General features: G+C 41.9%; 1 long non-coding RNA gene across 1 annotated transcript; it reads right to left on the bottom strand.

Moving 5' to 3' along the window:
• Nucleotides 1-4,377: 4,377 nt before the first annotated feature.
• Nucleotides 4,378-18,738, bottom strand: LOC149321395 (uncharacterized). The gene is made up of 3 exons (XR_016277907.1): nt 18,546-18,738; nt 8,981-9,173; nt 4,378-5,441 (listed from the first exon to the last, which is right to left on the bottom strand). It is a non-coding gene; the product is annotated as an uncharacterized LOC149321395 (long non-coding RNA).
• Between the last annotated feature and the right edge of the window lie 221 nt (nt 18,739-18,959).

The raw sequence follows: 18,959 nt of genomic DNA, 5'->3' as shown, positions 1-18,959 counted from the left end.
ACTTGTCTCTTAACAGAAGCAGGGAACAGAGCTAGTTTTGCATATATGAGACACAGACCAATGAGCTTTCCATTCACATTCTTATACGCTTCTCTTTGCACTAGTCCAAATGGGTTCACCACCTCTTGCATTTTCTATTTTTATTGTGACCTGTCCATAACATACCCTTTGAATCCAACTAGCCTCCCCAAGTGATCTGCCTTCTTCTACTGTAAGACAGATATCAGCTCTTAATACTTCTGTGACTAGCCTGCTTCCTTCTTGATGTTAAAAAAAGGATTCTGAGAGATCAGCTAATACTCTATCCAATTTAACAAGAGGATTTAATGACCCAGTTTTATTACTTACCGGCTGGCCTGACTACTGGATCTGAAAACTGTGTCAAAACCCATGACTAACTCAGATGGAAATAGATTGAAACAAGACACTCATGCTTTTAAAGCACTTCTCTCTGTGTGTATAAATCCCTTGTCCCACTTAATTATATTCATATGTGGCATCTTCCTTCCTTCCTTAAAGTTATTCATTATGCTTAGTTCTTAGGATTGTTGTTGTTGTGTACCTTCACTTCATTTCTGACCTATGGTGACCCTAACGTGAACCTATCATAGGGTTTTCTTGGCAAATTTCTTCAGAGGGGGTTTGCCACTGCCTCCCTCTGAGGCCGAGAGAGTGTGACTTGCCCAAGGTCACCCAGTGGGTTTACATGGCTAAGCCGGGATTCAAATCTTGATCGCTAGAGTCATAATCCAATGCTCAAACTGCTACACCATTCATTTAAAGGACCTAGTATCCACACATAAATTCAAATAATGTCTACTCTAATGGTTTGATTACTTCTGTCCTCTACTTTCAAAATTTTAAAACTCTGAAATTTTAATAGTGTATTTTCCCCTCTATGACCATTTTGAACTCCTGTGGCATAGGACTAATTGACTTTAGCAGTGCATTGCAGTCTTTCTCAGCCTGGCATGATCTACAGATGCTGGACTATAAATCCCATTATTCCCAGGTTTTGTGCTTATCCTTTCTGCAGATGATGGTAGTTGTAATCCAACATATTTGAAAGCCAATGGGAGACTCCTCCCTGTGGCTTTTACATACCAGTTTTCTGCATGCAGGAAGTTATTTTATGTAGGAGAATGTTAAGTAACACAATCTAGAGATGAAAAGACTATTTGGAAATATTCAAAAAAATGGTTGAAAAATGAGTGTCGGGAAACTGTCATAAATCAGAATAGTGCAATAGTGCAATAGTGTCATCATGAATCCTAATTGGTGAGAATTGTGTAGAACTGTGAAGAAACCCATTTTTCAACATATTCTGGACAAAAATTGCAGGTAATTTTCTATAGAAAGTTTGTTTTATGTAGAGAAATGATGATTTCTGTGCAGGAAACTTATCCTCTGGGCAAAAGGTGCATTTTTGTGTACAAAATAAGTCCCAAACTGTGAATAGTATTACATGACTTTCTCATAGCAAGGAGAGAAAAAAAGTGAAGTTATTGCTTTCTGCCTGCAAATGCAAAACTTATGAAGATTTACATCCCTAATAAAATTCCTTTCTTGCACTCTGGAGTGGCTGCATTGGGTCCCATACCCAAGCACAGATGACAGACAGACAGATAGAATGGTGGTAGGCATAAAATTACTTTTCTGAACATAGCAGTTGTGGCAATTGTGGCAGACATTGCACTTTGCATGATTAAGTCTGCAGAATCTCTCTTGAGAATGCTTGTCTAGTAATTCTCTAGAACTGTCATCTTATTCTTTATTAGACAATGCGGTAAATATGATTTACAGAATCTGAAAGATTGTTCACAGAATTCTAATTTCTGAATTCCTGCCCCTACCACAAAAATGCAGTCATAAACCAATTACAAGTGAAACTTCATTAATTTTCCTCTTTCCAATTTCACGCAGCAAGTTTTCCATCTCTCGTTATTATTTTAGAAGAAAGACACATTTGCAAATCTGTAAGTGAAAAACACAAAACATTAATTAATTTGGCAATTTTACTGATGCATCGAGCAACTTAAAAATAGATAATTGCTAGAATTTTCCCCTAGAACAAAACATTAATAGAGGTTGAGATCATATATCTATCAAAGTTATACTCTTCTTATTCCAAAGAACTCCAAAGAATTTACATTTATGTGGTGGTCTCATTTGTCACATTTCAACCATTTTGAGTAATTTGTCCAAGGCTACCCCACTGAGTTTCATAGCTAAGCCTGGATTTCAAAACAGATATAAGAGCCAGTATGGCATAGTGGTTTGAGTGTTGGACTACAACTCTGGTGACCAGGGTTCAAATCTGTGTTGAGCCATGAAAAGCCCCTGGGTGACCTTGGGCAAGTCACACTCTCTCAGTCTCAGAGGACTGCCTCACTTGGACTTGCTCTCACACCTGGCCAGGCAAGAGAGCAAGGCAGCAGAAAGGATGGGAGTGGGTAGTTCAGCTACTGCCGCCACTGCTCAGTAGCCTTTTCCAGGTCTGGCTTAGTGGGATGCTGGCGGGTAGGAGGGCAAGACAGTAGGAAGGAAGGGAGAATGGGGCAGTCCACTGTTACTGCTGTCCAACAGCCTTTTCTGGGTCTGGTTGGGCAGGTGGCTGGCTGGGTGGGAGGGTGAGGCAGGGTGAGGGCAGGGCAGTCCGTTGCCACTACCACCCAGCACCCCTTTCCGTTAATTACCACACTGGGGACACCAACCCTAGTGATGCCATTGACATTACATTATAGTGGACAACTCTATTTAGTTCCGATTTAACTTGTAGGTTGGGGACAATACCACACTACACTGTTCACAGAATCATAGAGGTGGAACAGACCACAAGGGCCATCCAGTCCAACCCTCTGCCATGCAGGAACTCACAATCAAAGCACCCCTGACAGATGGCCACCTAGTCTCTGTTTAAAAATCTCCAAAGAAGGAGACTTCACCACTCTCTGAGGGAGTGTGTTGCACCGTCGAACAGCTCTTACAGTTAGGAGGTTCTTCCTAATGTTGAGATGGAATCTGTTACTGCACTATTATTCCACTTTTACAGTTTTTTGTATGTTTTTCAGGCTATGTGGCCCAACCCCCCCCAAAAAATACCCATTGGTGCTGGCCGTGAAAGCCCTCCACTTCACATATTTCACTTTTATTGCTATGGTTGGCTCCTGTGGAATCCTGGGATTTTGCAGTTTAGGAAGGGACATTTACCATTCTCAGCTGGAGAGCTCTTAGGCATCTCAAAACTACAAACCCCAGAATGCCACAGGAGGCAGCCATAGCAGTAAAAGTAGAAAAATAGTGCTATGAGCATAAACTTCTTGCTAAACTCCTCTACACATCGCATGGGGAAATCTGAAAGAGCTGCTGTCACTGTTTTCATAGTGACCCGTAAATAAGTTGACCTGTGATTTAGGGGTCAATTTTTGGGCATAAATGCAACATGGGACATGCAGTTATAGAAATAAAATAAAATATGTATGTGAGAATCAGAATGACTAAGCATGAACAATTAAGAAATCACACAGGTGTAAAGGATGATATAATTTAGAAGTCTTGGGAGCCAAGGACAAAATTAAGGAATGTACATTGGTAACACCTGAGACTTGTTACATGTACAAGGTGATCAGATGATGTTCATGGGTTGGACTTGAGTATGGGATGAACAAAAGTCAACCAATCATTGTGAATGTACACACGCACTGGGTGGTAATTGTCTAGTGGGTGGTAACAAACATTTGCTATAATAATTGCCAGTTTTGCTAATGTAACTTGTGGGTAGTTGTGGAGTATTGGTAGAGTGTAGAGATATTGTGGATTGTTGGGCATATAGAGATAGTAACTGTATATAGTAGAATAAAGTAGATCTTTTATCTAAGACTAATGAGTTGTGTTGGTGTCTTGAGTGAAGATACAAGAACCAGCAGAATCCTGATGGTGTTTGGAGACATCTGAAGAAGAAGAGTGAGAAGGCTTGGAGAAGATTGTCAGGGTCTTCAGCCTATTCTCAGAAAACTCTGCTGCTTTGGGAGAAAGCATTAATCACTGGCCAAAGCTGGTCAGCTCAGCTTCATTAACAAGGTGGTGAGTTACAGCCTGAGGTGTAGAGCAACAACTCCCATCATCCCTGACATATATGTTATGTTAAAGTTAAAGATGTTAAGGTTCAAGTTATGTTAATGTTAAACAGTTAAAGAAGTTCAAGTTAAAAAGTAATGTTCCTGGAAATTATTTCTTTAACAGAAAATTTGGTACCAGAGACAGTAAGAGGAAGTATAGGGAGAGGTTTCCACACATAGAGACACACACACACAAACACACCAGTAAAGTTCAACATGTTTCATCAAAGTTTTAATTCAAAACCAAAAATATGCATGTGTGAAGTGAAACAACCAGGTCAGGTAAGCCTTGCATAAGTAAATTAAAATATTCTGACCCTCCTAGAGAACCACTTGAACATTTCTACCAAAATGAGTTGTTGTGCGCCTTTACGTCATTTCCAACTTAAATAATAATAATAAAAACTTTTATTTATATCCTGCCTCTCTGTCCATGATAATCGAGACAGTTTACAGATTAAAAGTACATACAAACCCCATATCCCAACAGTTCTCACCTTTCCTTAAAACATCAAATTAAGCAATTAACTATTAAAACCATACACTTATGGTGATCCTAGGTGAAGACCCTATCATGGGGTTTTCCATGATAGAGGAAAGCAAAGGCAAACTCCCTCTGAACAAATCTTGCCAAGAAAACTTCCATGATAGGTCTGCCTTAGGATCACCCTTAATTCAGAAATGACTTGAAGGCACAGAACAAAACAAACACACATGCATGTAATGCATTTAACGTGATTTCTGACCCCTGTCTGACTCTGAAGGAAGCTCACTGACTTGGCCATCTGCCCCACATGTTCTGTTGCTCACAGCATGGAGGCCCAGCAACAACTTTCCCACAATCTACGGGTGATCCTTGATGGGCCATTTGGGAATAATATCCCTTTGCATTAGTCTTTGCATCTTCTGTAAATTAACCTTGTGAAATTATGACCATAATGTTATGAACAAACAGATCACCAGTTCTTGGAAAGAGCTATTCCAGAATACTATATTTAAACTCCTCTCTGGGTTATTTTTGACACACCAAGGGGAAAAAAAAATCCAGGCCCACTTCCAAGGTACTTTCTTTTCCAGACCAGATGTTTCCTCACTTCATATATTCATTATGCATTTGGAGAGCAGAACTTGGAAAGCTACTTCTAAAAAGTAATGTATTAATAGCTATATTTCCAGGTCCAGGTACTAATTAGTCAACAAATAAAAAGAGATCCAGATGGGGCTGCAGGTTGATCAATGGCCTGTAGCTCTCAGGAGAGTGCGGTTCAAGGCTATGTTCTCCTGTGATGTCCTAGAGTGTTTTCAGCTTTCACCTGGATTTTTCTAAAACAGAAATAAACAGGCAAACAGGTTAATTGAGGAATAGTCCAATCCATTTCTTGCAGTGTAGATTTCCCATCTGTGCACCAACATTTCACAGATAAAAAATAGAACATGTGGCCAAGCAACTTGAGAGTGTGGTCAAGATGGCAAAAGTTATTAGTGATGAAAAACACAGAAACTAGAAAAGGCTACAATAGTTTGATTTTGCCTGAGCCTAAGGGGAAGAACAAGATTCTGCACCTTTCTCTCCTCTTCCCACTCACTCACGCAAAGTGCTTTTGCATACTGAACTCAGTTTGCAGCAACTAACGTAGGAGAAAGGGGAAAAGGAGGAAGAGAAGAAGGAGAGAGAAACTGAAACATGGGATGACAGAGGCTCAATTGGGACTATCTCTGCCAGTTGGAGGGCTTGGTGCTATCTTTTGTTGCAGTACACTTCAATCTTCCTGGGTGTTCTCTCTCTGACCTCAGCACCAGTAGCGTCACTTGGGGAGTGCAGGGGGTGCGGATCACACCGAGTGACACCACTGAAGGGGGGTGACACCCTGTTAGTGCCCCCACCTCACTGCTGCACGCCATGGTGCATGACGGGGGAAACAGGGCCCAGCACCCCTGTCCCTGCCCTGCAAAGCTTTACTTTAGAGTAAAGCCATGGGGGACAAGGGAGAGGGTCTGGAAACCCCCGTCCCTGCCCCACGCCACTTTACTCTGAAGCAAAGCCATGTTGCATTACTGATGGTATTTTACCTGGTTGTAATCCCACCTCAATCTGCAGGGAGAGGTGGGAAATATAAAATAATAATAATAATAATAATAATAATAATAATAATAATGTGGGGCAGGGAGTTGGGAGCAAGCCCTTTTTGCTCTGTCCCAAAGCCCTGGTGTGGGACACCACTGCTCAGCACAGCAGTCCTTGAACAAAAAAACAAAAAACAAAAAAAAAAAACAAAAAAAAAAAAACTACAAGGGAAGATAGGAAAGAGAAATACCTGAATTAGGATATATTCATAAACCCCAATCCATCAACCATGGGTTGGACAAAGACAATGGTTCTTCATGGGCATACTTTCACTACATGCATCTGAGGAAGTAGACCAAGTCTACAAAAGATCATGCTACAGCATCTTTTGCACAGTTAGTCTCAAAGGTGCTACAAAATCCCTTTGTATACTGATATTCTAGACTACATGGCTATGTCTCTGACATGCTCTTAAAAGTAATTAAAATGGTTGTCCCTCACTGTTTTTCCCCCATACTCATCAGAATGCTGGTCAGTGGTACAAAACACACACTATTCCTATCCATCTGTTGTTATCTTACCACCCACACCAGACCATGAGGCACATCATGAGCCACTTCTTCCTTCAAGTCACCTTTTAGTTAGACTGCAACCTTGGAATTGTAAAAGTAATTAAAAGTTACATTTACACCACAGAAGAGTGAAATTATCTCTCATTAAGCTATTATTAACATGTGATAGTTTATCACATGGAGGGTGTGAAGACACACCCAACTAAAGGTGGTGGCAGGTTTGGATGTGCAACGCTGGTACCCTGGTGGAATCAAACTCTTTTATCCAAAAAGGCTCAGAAGCTGAATGTAAAGTTCAAAAAGGGGGAAGTTTAATTTAAAGAACAAAAATAAAGAGTTTTCTCCTCCCCAGCTCTAGATAAAAGATACTTTACAAACTTTCAGCAATCTTCAGGGTGTCATCTCTCTGGGTCTGATCTTGGTTTGATCTCCTCTCTCAATGGAGCTGGTGCAGGGTCTTTCAGCTCCTGATCTCTTTGTCTTCTTTGATGCTGGTAACTAAAATGGCTAACATGTAAGAAATGCCCTTTCCGGCTGCCTGGGCCTGTTTGCCACCAAAAGACAGCTCCCTGCCTGCTCACAGCAAAGACTGCTCCAAACGAGAAAGCCTTTAGCAAAAAACAGAGCATGCTGGGAAAGGGCAAACCAAACCTGGAAAAATGCAGGGGATCCTACAGCTCCTCCCAGAACTAATACGATGAATTTTCCTACACTAAAATATTCTATGGCCTGAACCAACACGAAAGAAAATACAGGGGGAGATTGAAATAGTCCTGGCAGGACATCACAGAGGGCGAATTTGTAAAATCCTGTGCAGAAACGGGATTTTAAAATCTGGGTGTTGTTTGTCAGATGCATTGGCATGAAAGATAAATAATGCAAAAATAATCCAAAGGGAAAACTCCTTTGTACTTTTGGAATTTAGCAAAAGTAAAAAGGAGCTGGTTTTGACGACTTTGCGTTTGAGTTATTTTTGCGTTGTTTCTCTTTCATGTAAATGTCGTCTGAAAAACATCCAGCAAATGCGGGGGTTTTCAATTTTATGTTTGGGTTAAACCTGAATGTCTGAAAAACAACCCGCAAATGTGCATTGTTTTCAGTTTAAATTTAGTTTCTGTGTGATAAACTCCAGTTATTCTTTTTTTAAAAAAAATTAGGGAAAGGGATTGGTTATGGATTACTAGTTATTTGTAACTGGTTACCTCCAAGCATTAGTGGAGCTAATAACTATTATGCCCAAATTTACAGTGATCATGACTGGAGTAGATTCTTTGAATCAGTGAGTTTACCTAGAGTCAGATCTTGCACCTTTTCAGAGTTCAGCAGTCCAGTCTTCTGTGCTCTTCAGACATTTATTATTCAGTAACAAATGAAGTTTATGGCTACACTTCTGCAAAGGAGAACTGTCCTCATCTACAGTCTCCATCCTGTTGTAACCCATATCCCACCCTCTAGTTTCACAAGCTTTCCACTTTCCAGTTTATAACATACCCACCTAGGACCCATTTTGGGCCCATCCATCCAGGCCTACTTTACTAACTTTCATTCTGCAAAAAGTTGGCTTAAGAAAAATACTCTAACACACATCTGTGCATATTTGATCCAGGCAGTATCTCCAGCTAGAGCCATCAACATTCATTTTGATCAGTGACTATAGTTCTCATTAGTTTTCATGTAATGTTATATATGTATATCAAACTATGATATATATTGATGTGCATACATTGAGCATAACTCAAACTCAAATATCTATTTATTACATAGACAACACAGAGATACGTTTACAAAGTTAAGACAGATTCTACTGGATTCTAACACTTGGGCTACACCCACACTGCAGAAATAATCCAATTTGACATTACTTTAACTGCAATAGCTCAGTGTATTGGAATTCTGGGAAGTGGAGCTCTGGTACCACAATAAACTACACTTCCCGCAATTCCATTGCATTGAGCCTTGGCAGCTAAAATGGTGCCAAACTATATTATGTCTGCAGTGCAGATGCAGCCTAAATGTTGATTCCCCTGTAACAGTTGACTCAGTGGGTCTATTCCAGTTGAGAATAACCAATAGGATTTTAGCTAATGTGTGTTAATGGTTAAATAAGCAAAGGATCCCAAGGAATTCATTGTAGTGCATTGTGGCTCATGCATTAATACATTTTGTGTGATGATCCACCCTCACAGCTGGGTATAAAACTGGGAAGCTTTCTGAATCTTTCTCACCTGAATTTTCCTGCTATCTCACACCATCAGTTTGCCCAGCTTAATGCCAAGAAACAGGACAGGCCAAAGATACATTTCTGCTTGAAGGAAAGCTCCTCCTTTCCCCCCAAATCCAGGTGTTCAGTACTCCAAGGCCAAGCAAGCAATTTGAGCATCTGAAGCAGAAAATCTCACCAGTGCTTCCCTCTCCTTCCTGGGCAGTAAAAAGGAAACCATCATAAATTAAATGACTTCATAATTTGTTGCTTTTTCATGACATCTGTTGCCTGAGGTAGAATTGTCATTCTGCCTAATTATAAGAATGTCCCTGCTAATTAAAAACAAATGAACACCCAAACCCAAACCCAAGGCAACCTTGCAATTTCTCTGTCAGGCTGAACTGGCATGGGAAAAAACACTGAGATCATTCCAGGCCCCTGGGATTTCTTCTAGTGATGTTGATCCGCTAGAGGGGGAAGATTAAGGTATAAATTGGTCAGTACCAGATCCTGTCTGATCTTGGAAGCTAAGCAGGATCAGCCCTAGTTGGCACTTGGATGGAGGCCACCAACAAATAACAGGTGCTATAGGCTATGGAGATTATCACACTGCCCTTTCCCATTCTTCCCTCCCTACCTAGGAATGGGATAAAAATGTTTAAGTATGGATTTTATTGCACACTTCCGTGCCTAGGCCAGAGACATCCTGTACCCAATCATGGCATCCCATGCCTGATCTGGATGTCTCCTGCACTTTTTGAAAGAACTGGATCTTCCTGTTCTTTTCAAAGTATGGGAGAAGTCTGGATCAGGTATGGGATGCCATGTTCGGATACGGGATACCTTTCGCCTAGGCACAGAGGCGTGCAATAAAATCTGTGCTTAAAAGTTTTCATCCTATGCCTAGGTTGGGAGGGAAGGGCAGAAAAGGGCAGTGTGATAATCTCCTAAATTTCCAAGGAAGGAATGTGCCATATGTTGACAGGTGACTTGAAGGCACATACACACACACATACATTCTTCTTTATTAGGGACGAAACACTGGACATCAGAAGGCCTCTCACAAACCAGCTGTTTGTTGTTGCAGACCCCTCAGTCTTGGAAACAACTGTGGCTAGAAACACACTTACTAAAAAAAAAATCCCGAAAGTACCTATTTTTTAAAAAAGGAAAAAAAAATTAAAGAACTTCTAAAACAAAGTTCACAGCTCCCTTACTGCCTGTGCTGTACTTTCCCTTGACTGTGAAAATTGGCATGTGCCTCTGGAAGCAGTTATATTGAGGTAGACTCTTTGCTCCAGTCCCTAATGACTCACAGCAACAAACACACTCTCCCAAGAGTTTTTTTTTTTAAATTCAAACACTCACCCACTCAAAATGGCTACCCAGGAACTGCTCTCCTTCTCCTCCCTGCTAGCAGAGCAGGATCTACAGTTTGCAAAATTGAGTTGATTTGTTGTTGCAACTTACGAAGATTCTACAGGGACTGTGCATATTTAGTTAGCTTCCTCCTTCCCTCCCAGTTTTTGTGGTGCCAGGGGGATCACCTTCTGCTCTGCTCTGCAGCCACCTTATAGCTAGAAGTAAATAGGCTAGATTATATGTTCCTTAGTAGGTGAGAAGCAATAATCACTTTATTTCACTTTTATCTAGGAACATCATCTTTAGTTAAGACTTTTGTCTTGACTTTCAAACAGGAAAACACATCTCTCTCTCTCTCTCTCTCTCTGTGTGTGTGTGTGTGTGTGTGTGTGAAAGACAAGCTGTGAGCAACAATGGCTGTTATTTAATCCATAATGCTTCGTGGCATCACCAGGGGCCTAGGTCCCTAGGTCTCAGGTTTGGGCTTGGAAACCTTACGCCAGAAACAATCCTGAACTGGCAATTCTGTCCTCTACTAACATGAGACAGCCAACAGCTTATCTTCTTCCTGGCTTCAAATTCTTTCCCATCTATTGGATAACCCAGAATCTGCCACCAGTTCCCAGCCTAACCTACCTCACAGGCTTTTTGTGAGAATAAAATGGAATCACTCCCTTCGTATGCTCTGTAAAGGATACAATTGTAATCAGAGAATGAACAAATAACACTACATTGTCATAGTCAGGTAATTACCTCTCCTATTTTTAAAACAATGTCATCTGTATTGACATTTCAGACCATCCCAACTCTAAACTGCTAATCCGAGCCTCTTCTCTTCCCCTTATCCTCACACAACCACCATCAGCATTACAGACAGTCGAATATGACAGTGGAAACTGTGTGATTAATTTGTACCTCCACCCAGAGGGTGGTGAGGAGTCAAGGAAGCAGCTATCCCTAGTTTGGGCTTTTGTTTTGGACATCCTTTCTAGAACAGACACAATGCAGCTTCCTTTGCATTCTGCCAAACTTGGAAGTTAGAGCAGAAGGTGAATTAGCCAAGTGACACCAAGTTCATGAATTGTTTTCTTCAACATCCATTTTGGCTTCATATCAATTTATGAGCATATCTGGGTCTTTAAAGAGGGCAGGAGTAGTTGCCTGATCTTCAAGGAATAGAGCAGACTCTACAAACTTATTCAGATCAGGAAGGGAACAGGAATATTCTTTTTCAACATGGCCATTTTACACAGTCATTTTTAACTGGGGAAAACACTGGTTTATTCTACTGTTACTTTGCAACAGTACAACCAGCCTTTCAAACAGTCTGCAAACTGAGTTCAAAGTGCAAAACTAGTTTTTTATTTTATTTTATTCCTATTATACCCACTTTTCTCCCAGCATGGGACCCATGCACTCAGTTCACTCAGCAGGGGGGAGAGGGCCCCCCAGAATCTTACTCTTACCAGCAGACTCAGGCAAAAGCAAATTGCTGCCGCCTTTCCTTCCTTGTCTGTTCTTCCTGTTTAATAACTTTTGCCATCTTGACCACACTCTGCTATTGTATGGCCATACATGTCCCAGTTTTCTTTCCTGTGAAATGTTGGAGGGTATGGAATCCTGATGTGTCTCAACATATACTGAAGCTTTTTAAAAACTGGACTGAAGTAGGACCTACTGAATGACAATCTGGATAGTGTAGCTGAATGATAATTTTAACACAGAAATTCACATCAAGTCATACACTATCAGCACACATTGTTGTGTGCCTTCAAGTTGTTTCTGACTTATGGCAACTCGAAGGCGAACCTTTCATTGACTTTCCTTGACAGGATTTGTTCAGCAGAAGTTTGCCATTGCTTTCCTCTGAGGCTGAGAGAATGTCACTTGCCCAAGGTCACCCAGAAGGTTTCATGGCTAAGCTGGGAATTGAACCCTGGTCTGCAGAATCAAAATCCAGCATTCAGCACTCTGCCATACTGGCTCTTCACATTAGTACTAGTTAATAATAAATGATACATAACCTTACAATTTCATTACTTTAGTGGGTTGGGCTGGAGAGATGCTGGAAAACAGACAATGCACTTTGAGGCCTGTGGTAAAATATGCCATGCATTAAATAAAGGAGAGGGAGGAATGAGACATCCCATTTAAATTCTCTGAATATATTTATGCAGACAGGAGCCTAAATATCCCGAAGGCACCAGATCTTGCCTGATCTTGGAAGCTAAGCAGGGTCAGTCCTGGTTATACTCAGACGAGAGACTGTCAATGAATACCAGGTATTTTAGGGTATATTTCAGAAGAAGAGTGCTTCTGAATGCATTCTGAGGCCAGGTATTTGTCATTAGCACCAAAACCTGAGTAGAAGGTTAGCAACAGCAGTACTTTTACATAGAATCATAGAGTTGGAGGAAATCTCAAAGGCCATCAAGACCAATCCAACATGGAAGCTTACTTTCATTTTTTGTCATTTCAGCAGCCTAATTTTGTTCAAAAAGATCGTTTTGTTGTTGCCTGTTAAACAATCAAGAATCAGAAGCCCTGCTGCTCTACTGCAAAACAGCTAGAAATCTATCAGTAGATCAGCATATGCCTTCTGCTCTAAGAGTGGAAGTAACTAGTTGAAATAATTAGTTAATGGAGTCTCTTTCACATTGCCATTGTAGCACTTCAGTGGCTATAGCTTGGGCAATTTACATTTTCTTAGCCTCAAGGGATGGCAATGGCAAAACCCCTCTGAAGAAACTTGCCAAGAAAACCCAATGATAGGTTCACCTTAGAGTCACTGGCCCTTATCACATGTGAAATTTGAACTAAAATCCAGAGCCAATCCGAAGTGAAGGGGAAGCAGAGTCAATTCGAATCCAAGGCAATTCACGTGATGAATCATCACATGTAAAGAATGAAATTGTGGTCATTCTTGAGCCAAAGCAGAGTGAGTGCACATTAAATTACCACACCATGTAGATTCACCAATGCAGATTGGGACCCTTGCACATACTCAGTGGGGGTCTGAATGCATCGTGAACCTTTGCACTTCTGGGGTGAAGAAGGGGGCCACTTCCTAGTTCTACTTTCACGTGAATGCTAGCGTCACTTGAATGATGGCTTCACATTTCTTCTTCCCTTCTATTTTCCCATCCCTGGCAGCCAAATCCAAACGGGTCCTCCATGTCAGAGCCCACATCCATTTCAGCCACATCTACAACTATCCTCCTGTCTTTCTCCTCATCCATTTCAGCCACATCTACATCTATCCTCCGTGTCAGAGCCCACATCCATTTATTATTATTATTAATTTTTTTTCACTGCAAAATAATCAGTGTAAAAGCTGCAGCTTTACTTGAAAGTAAATCCTTTGGGTCTGAAGGAGACCCATTTTGGAGGAGTGCAGAAATGATCCAGTTTCCCTTATTCTCCATGCTCCATGCTCCCTAAAGTACCACCTCCCTCCACTCTCCTTCCCTTTGTAATAGTTGCCTTCTCTTAGGTTGCATCCGCACTGGGGAAATAATCCGGTTTGACTCCACTGTAATTGTCCTGGCTCAGTACTATGGAATTCTGGGAACTGTAGTGTTGTGAGACATTGGCGGGGTACAAACCGCCGCCGCCGGTAGATCCGTGGGGGAGCCGGAGCCTTCAGACGGCGCGGCTCCCGCGCGGACCGAAAAAGAAGCTCCAAAATGGAGCTTCTTTTTCAGTCGCGTTTGTGACGTAGCGAGGCGCCAGGGGCGCACTCGCTACGTCATAAAGGCTGCGACACGTACGGACGCTCAGCGTCTGATACGTAAAGATGGCGGCGCCCATGTGGAAGGGGTGCCGCCATCTTGTACGTATAGGATACGTACTAGGGTTAGGGGGGTGCGGAAGCACCGCCCCTTCCTAACCCTAGTACGTATCCTATACGTACTATATGGCGGTATGTATCCCGCCATTGAGACTTCTCTGCCAGAGAGCTCTGGTGCCTCAGCAAACTAATAAATTATTATTATTATTATTATTATTATTATTATTATTATTATTATGCAGTGCCTTGTTCTCCTTTGGATACCCTGCCTTAGTCTTGAGGAGAGGCAGGAAATAAATTATTATTATTATTAAAGAAATATTATGCAGCCTCTGTTTTTGAAGGATTACCGGAAGCAAATGGAGCAAAACTGCAGTGCTGCATCATGAGAAATTTGCCACCTTGGAGGTTTGGGGTGTGTGTGTATGTACCAGGACAGAAGCAAAGTTGCATTCCACACCAGACCAATTCGGATTGAAATCGAAGTGGGCTTGGAAACAATTTTTTTGAATTCACTTGTTACCGAATTCAGGAGTCACTTTGGATTGACTGTGGATCTGGCTCAGAAGTACTCCCCATAGAAAGCAATCATGTCTGATAATACATCATGTTTTAACGTGAATTCACATGGTTGGACCAGGAGTGACTCCGGATTGGAGCTGCAAAACCTGTCATCTGATAAGGGCCACTGTAAATTGGAAACAACTTGAAGACACACAACAACAACAACAACGGTGACAATAACAACTCACTTCTACTACCATGGCTGGAATTTGTAGTTTGGTGAGACACTAGAGCAGAGAATTCTAATACTTCACTAAATATCTCATAGAGTTTGGCTTGCCAAATGGTGGGGGAGAACATGATGGTATAAGTGCTTGTTTGTGCTGAGCCTGTTGAATAAAAAAGCTGGATTTTAAAGTAACTAAGGCCCAGTACACACAGGCGCTTTGTGGCATGGCGGTGGTGATTTTAGGGTTCAGGAGCATGCAGCAACCGCACGCTCCCAAAGCCTAATACGTACGGATGCTGGCATCATGGCGGCCTCCTATCCATAATGGGGGTCGCCATGATACCGCTGCCACCATACAGCGGCCAGGCATCTCTGGCAGGAAGTGGTGTCATGGCGGCACCCCTTCCTGCTTCCAGCATCACAAAAAAGTAGCTGCTTTAGGTGGCTCTTTTTTTGTGGTGTGTCTGTGCTGCAGCATGGGGATGCTGGAGCACAGACATGGGCAAAAATGGGCGGCACGGAGCCGTCCATCTGTACTGCCTCAAAAATAACTAAACAGTAACTTTTGAGAACTGGGAAAGCAAAGAGTTACTTTTGAGCTGAAACTGTATGAGTGCTTGACATTATAACTGTAACTAATTACCCTTTAAAATGAACTTTCCAAGCTCTGATGCTTTTCATCAATGACTTAATCCAGTGTTCCATCCTCACCCTTAAATACTAATGAAAGCATTATGTTCCTCATTTGATCCTGTATCGAGATGATGGAGATGATGCCGACATCCTATTTGGAACTTTAGGGAATGAAAAAGATTTTTAATTAAGGAAGAGGGGAATCTTCCACACTGGGTGAATGACACCAAAGAAAATGGTCTAACCTGATTGTAGCCCTATTCTTCAACTTCCTTTGCATCATGTGGGAGCTTCTATCATACTCTATGTGCTTACAGGAATACATGCCAGGAGGACTGCACTTAACTTCCATGATTGGAAAATGAAGTGTGTTCAAGCTGTGCAGCAGCAATCCAGTTTAATAATCTCAAAAGTGGAGCATTACTGTTCATTTCTTTTTCTCTCTCTCTCTCTGCAGTAATGAGTAGAGGATTCAGGCAGAAGCCCACTCCACGCAAAGCTGACAGCCGCCTCAAGCTTCACCCAGAGATCATCCAAGGTTATTGTCAACATGGCTCTCATCATCACCATCTGCTTTGCCTTCCCAAGCAATCAGTAACTGTAATGAGAACTAAACAAGCTCCCTGATTCAGAGGGGATATCAGGCCAAAGGTAGAGGGAGTTTCTACTTTCACAGGTAAGATCATGAGGAAATAGAGCAGTGATGCTATGAGAACATATGGATGGCCATGCACCCTATTCCTTTGAAGGGCTGCTTCATCCAAGAGCATTTTAAAGAAAATTAAAGGAGATCAGACTGTCAGAAGGGAGAGCAGGAGCCATGAAGTCTGGGAGTGCTTCTTGACCCGTCACTTCAGATGAGGAATCAGGTGAATGTGATGGTCAAGAGCGCCTGTCATCAGCTTCGGCTGATACGCCAGCTGCGCCCTTTCCTGGAACAGGGTGACCTTGAAACTGTAGTACATGCGCTGGTAACCTCAAGACTTGATTTTTGCAATGCGCTCTACATGGGGCTACCCTTGTGCCTAGTCTGGAAACTCCAGTTGGTACAGAATATGGCAGCCAGGTTGGTCACAGGAACAGCAAGGAGTGACCATATAACACCAATACTGAAGTCACTCCACTGGCTACCTATCAGTTTCTGGGCACAATACAAGGTGTTGGTTATCACTTTTAAAGCCCTACATGGCTTGGGCCCAACCTATCTAAGGGATCGCCTGCTTCCATACAATCTGCCCTGTACCCTCAGGTCCTCTGGGAGGAATTTACTACAACCCTTAAAGACCAGGCTGATGGCGACCTCCCAGAGGACATTTTCTGCAACCGCTCCCAATTTATGGAATGGTCTGCCGGATGAGATCCGTCACGTTAACAATCTAGAGAACTTAAAAAAATCCATTAAGACGGATCTCTTCCAGCAGGCCTTCCCGGAATAAAACACTCGGCCACAGACAAGACTTCCCATCTAGTGACTCTACCCATGAAGATTTTTTGGTTTTTTGTTTGGATTAGTTGGTTTTTAATTTTATACTGTTTAATCTTGTTTTAAGGTGGGGTACTGTGTATATATAGTTGTATTTTAACTTGCTGTACGCCGCTTTGATTGCTTGGCAAAAAGCGGGATAGAAACAAAAATCTTATTATTTTATTATAAAAATTATATTTATTTATTTATTTATTTATTTATTATTACTACTCATCAACAGGGAGCACTTGTACAGCAGACAGCATTTATGTCACCTTTCATAGACATTCCCACTTTGGTGTGATGTATTGCATTTCTTGAGCTCCTTGCCCTGATAAAACCAGGTTTACACAGGCTTCTTCACTGCTCACTCACTATATCTAAGCAGAAACAGTAGACTTGACCTCCGTTGCTAGTTATACAAGTATTTGTTGATGATGTTGTGTGTTTTCAAGTTGTTTCTGACTTATGGTGACCCTAAGGCTAAAGCTATGGTGACCATATCATGGGATTTTCTTGACAAGATTTGCTTTTGACTTCCTCTGAGGCTGAGAAAGTGTGACTTGCCCAAGGTCACCCAATGGGTTTCCATGGCTGGGTGGGATTTGAACCTTGGGTTCTAAAGTTGTAGTCCAATGCTCAAACTACTACACTGTGCTAGATCTTAAGCTGAAAAACTTCCTGTACATGCCAATGTATTGAGTTTATTCCCTCAGTTTGTTATCTCTCTCTCTGTTTCTCCTTCACTTCTTTGTTATTCACACCACGGAACTGCATATTTCTGGCAACCTCATCACTTACACGTACAGGCACCCTTCCCTTGTCCCTGCACCCATCAGCACCTTTCAGCCAGGCAGAGACTTCTCCTCCCACCACTGGGGGGGGGGAGTTGGCATCCCTGTTCCTCTCCCCCTTTTCTTCTCTCTTTCCTCTTTTGTCCCCAGTGGTGGCTGTTCAGCTGGGGGAGAGGTGGCACCTTCTCGACCGTGTGGGCTGTTGATGATATGAATGCATTCAAAACCCATTAAAGGCATGGAGAGTTTTGTCCCAAGTCTATTTGGGTCTATTTGCATTGTTATTCACACAGCTGACGATGCAAATCTTTTACAAAAACACGGGGAAAAGCCTGATATTAATTATCCTGGGGTAAGTAGGGTTTTTGGCAGCCCCGCCCCCCAAACTTAATCAAGTGCATTTGGGATGTGTGTAAACAACAAAGATTGATCCTAAATTCATCCTGGATTATTTTCATCGTGTGACTAACTCCTTAGCTATTAAACCAGGGACAAATCTTTTCCCAGTCAGGAAATAATCCAGAATGAAAATATATTTCATTATCCATTCCATACCTTCAGAACTGGGCAAGCTTCAAACTCAAACAAGTGAAATAAACAGAAATGGAAGCTGGGGAGGACCCTCTGTTAATGTCAAAATACTGAGGCTTGGCCCTGATTTTTTTTTTTTTTTTTTGGGGGGGGAGAGTCAGGATAATGTGATGATACCAAAAGTGAACTTTTTTACTTTGACATCAGCCCCAGATTTCACATGAACAGAAGAGGGTTTCTGTTTTGCCTGACTAAAGTCAGGTTAGATGGTAAACTTACTGTCCATTCCCCTGTGTTCTCAAAGCTCTTGTTTCTTCAGATCTGGACTCTGACTTGGATGCACTTGATATGTTTAGCACAACTCCTGTTGCTTAGAAATCCGTGGGTAAAATGAGAGAGGCAAACAGCCGTGAGCTAATATCCAGATGATGGACAGCACCTTCGTTTCAGAGTCACAGCTCATTAAGGGACTATTAAAACTGCTGAGAAAGAGGAAACATTAGAATGCAATGTGGACCAGCCCACTTTTTGCCTGACAGTGCTGGAAGACATGCCCCTGCAACCTTATCTGCCTCAAATGTTGTTTGGCAACACTGTTTTGGAGACTATTAGAGGACCATTCTTGTCCATGTGCTTCTAGCAAACCCCAGCTGCAGTGGAGGCCTTGATGGCTGAATGCTTTCCAAATTGTCC

The sequence above is a fragment of the Sceloporus occidentalis genome, unplaced genomic scaffold (assembly GCF_023333645.1).
Source record: "Sceloporus occidentalis isolate IW3139 unplaced genomic scaffold, rSceOcc1.0.p SCAF_1, whole genome shotgun sequence".
Lineage (NCBI taxonomy): Eukaryota > Metazoa > Chordata > Lepidosauria > Squamata > Phrynosomatidae > Sceloporus > Sceloporus occidentalis.
The sequence above is the reverse complement of the archived record's forward strand: the minus strand, read 5'-3'. Positions and strand labels throughout refer to the sequence as shown.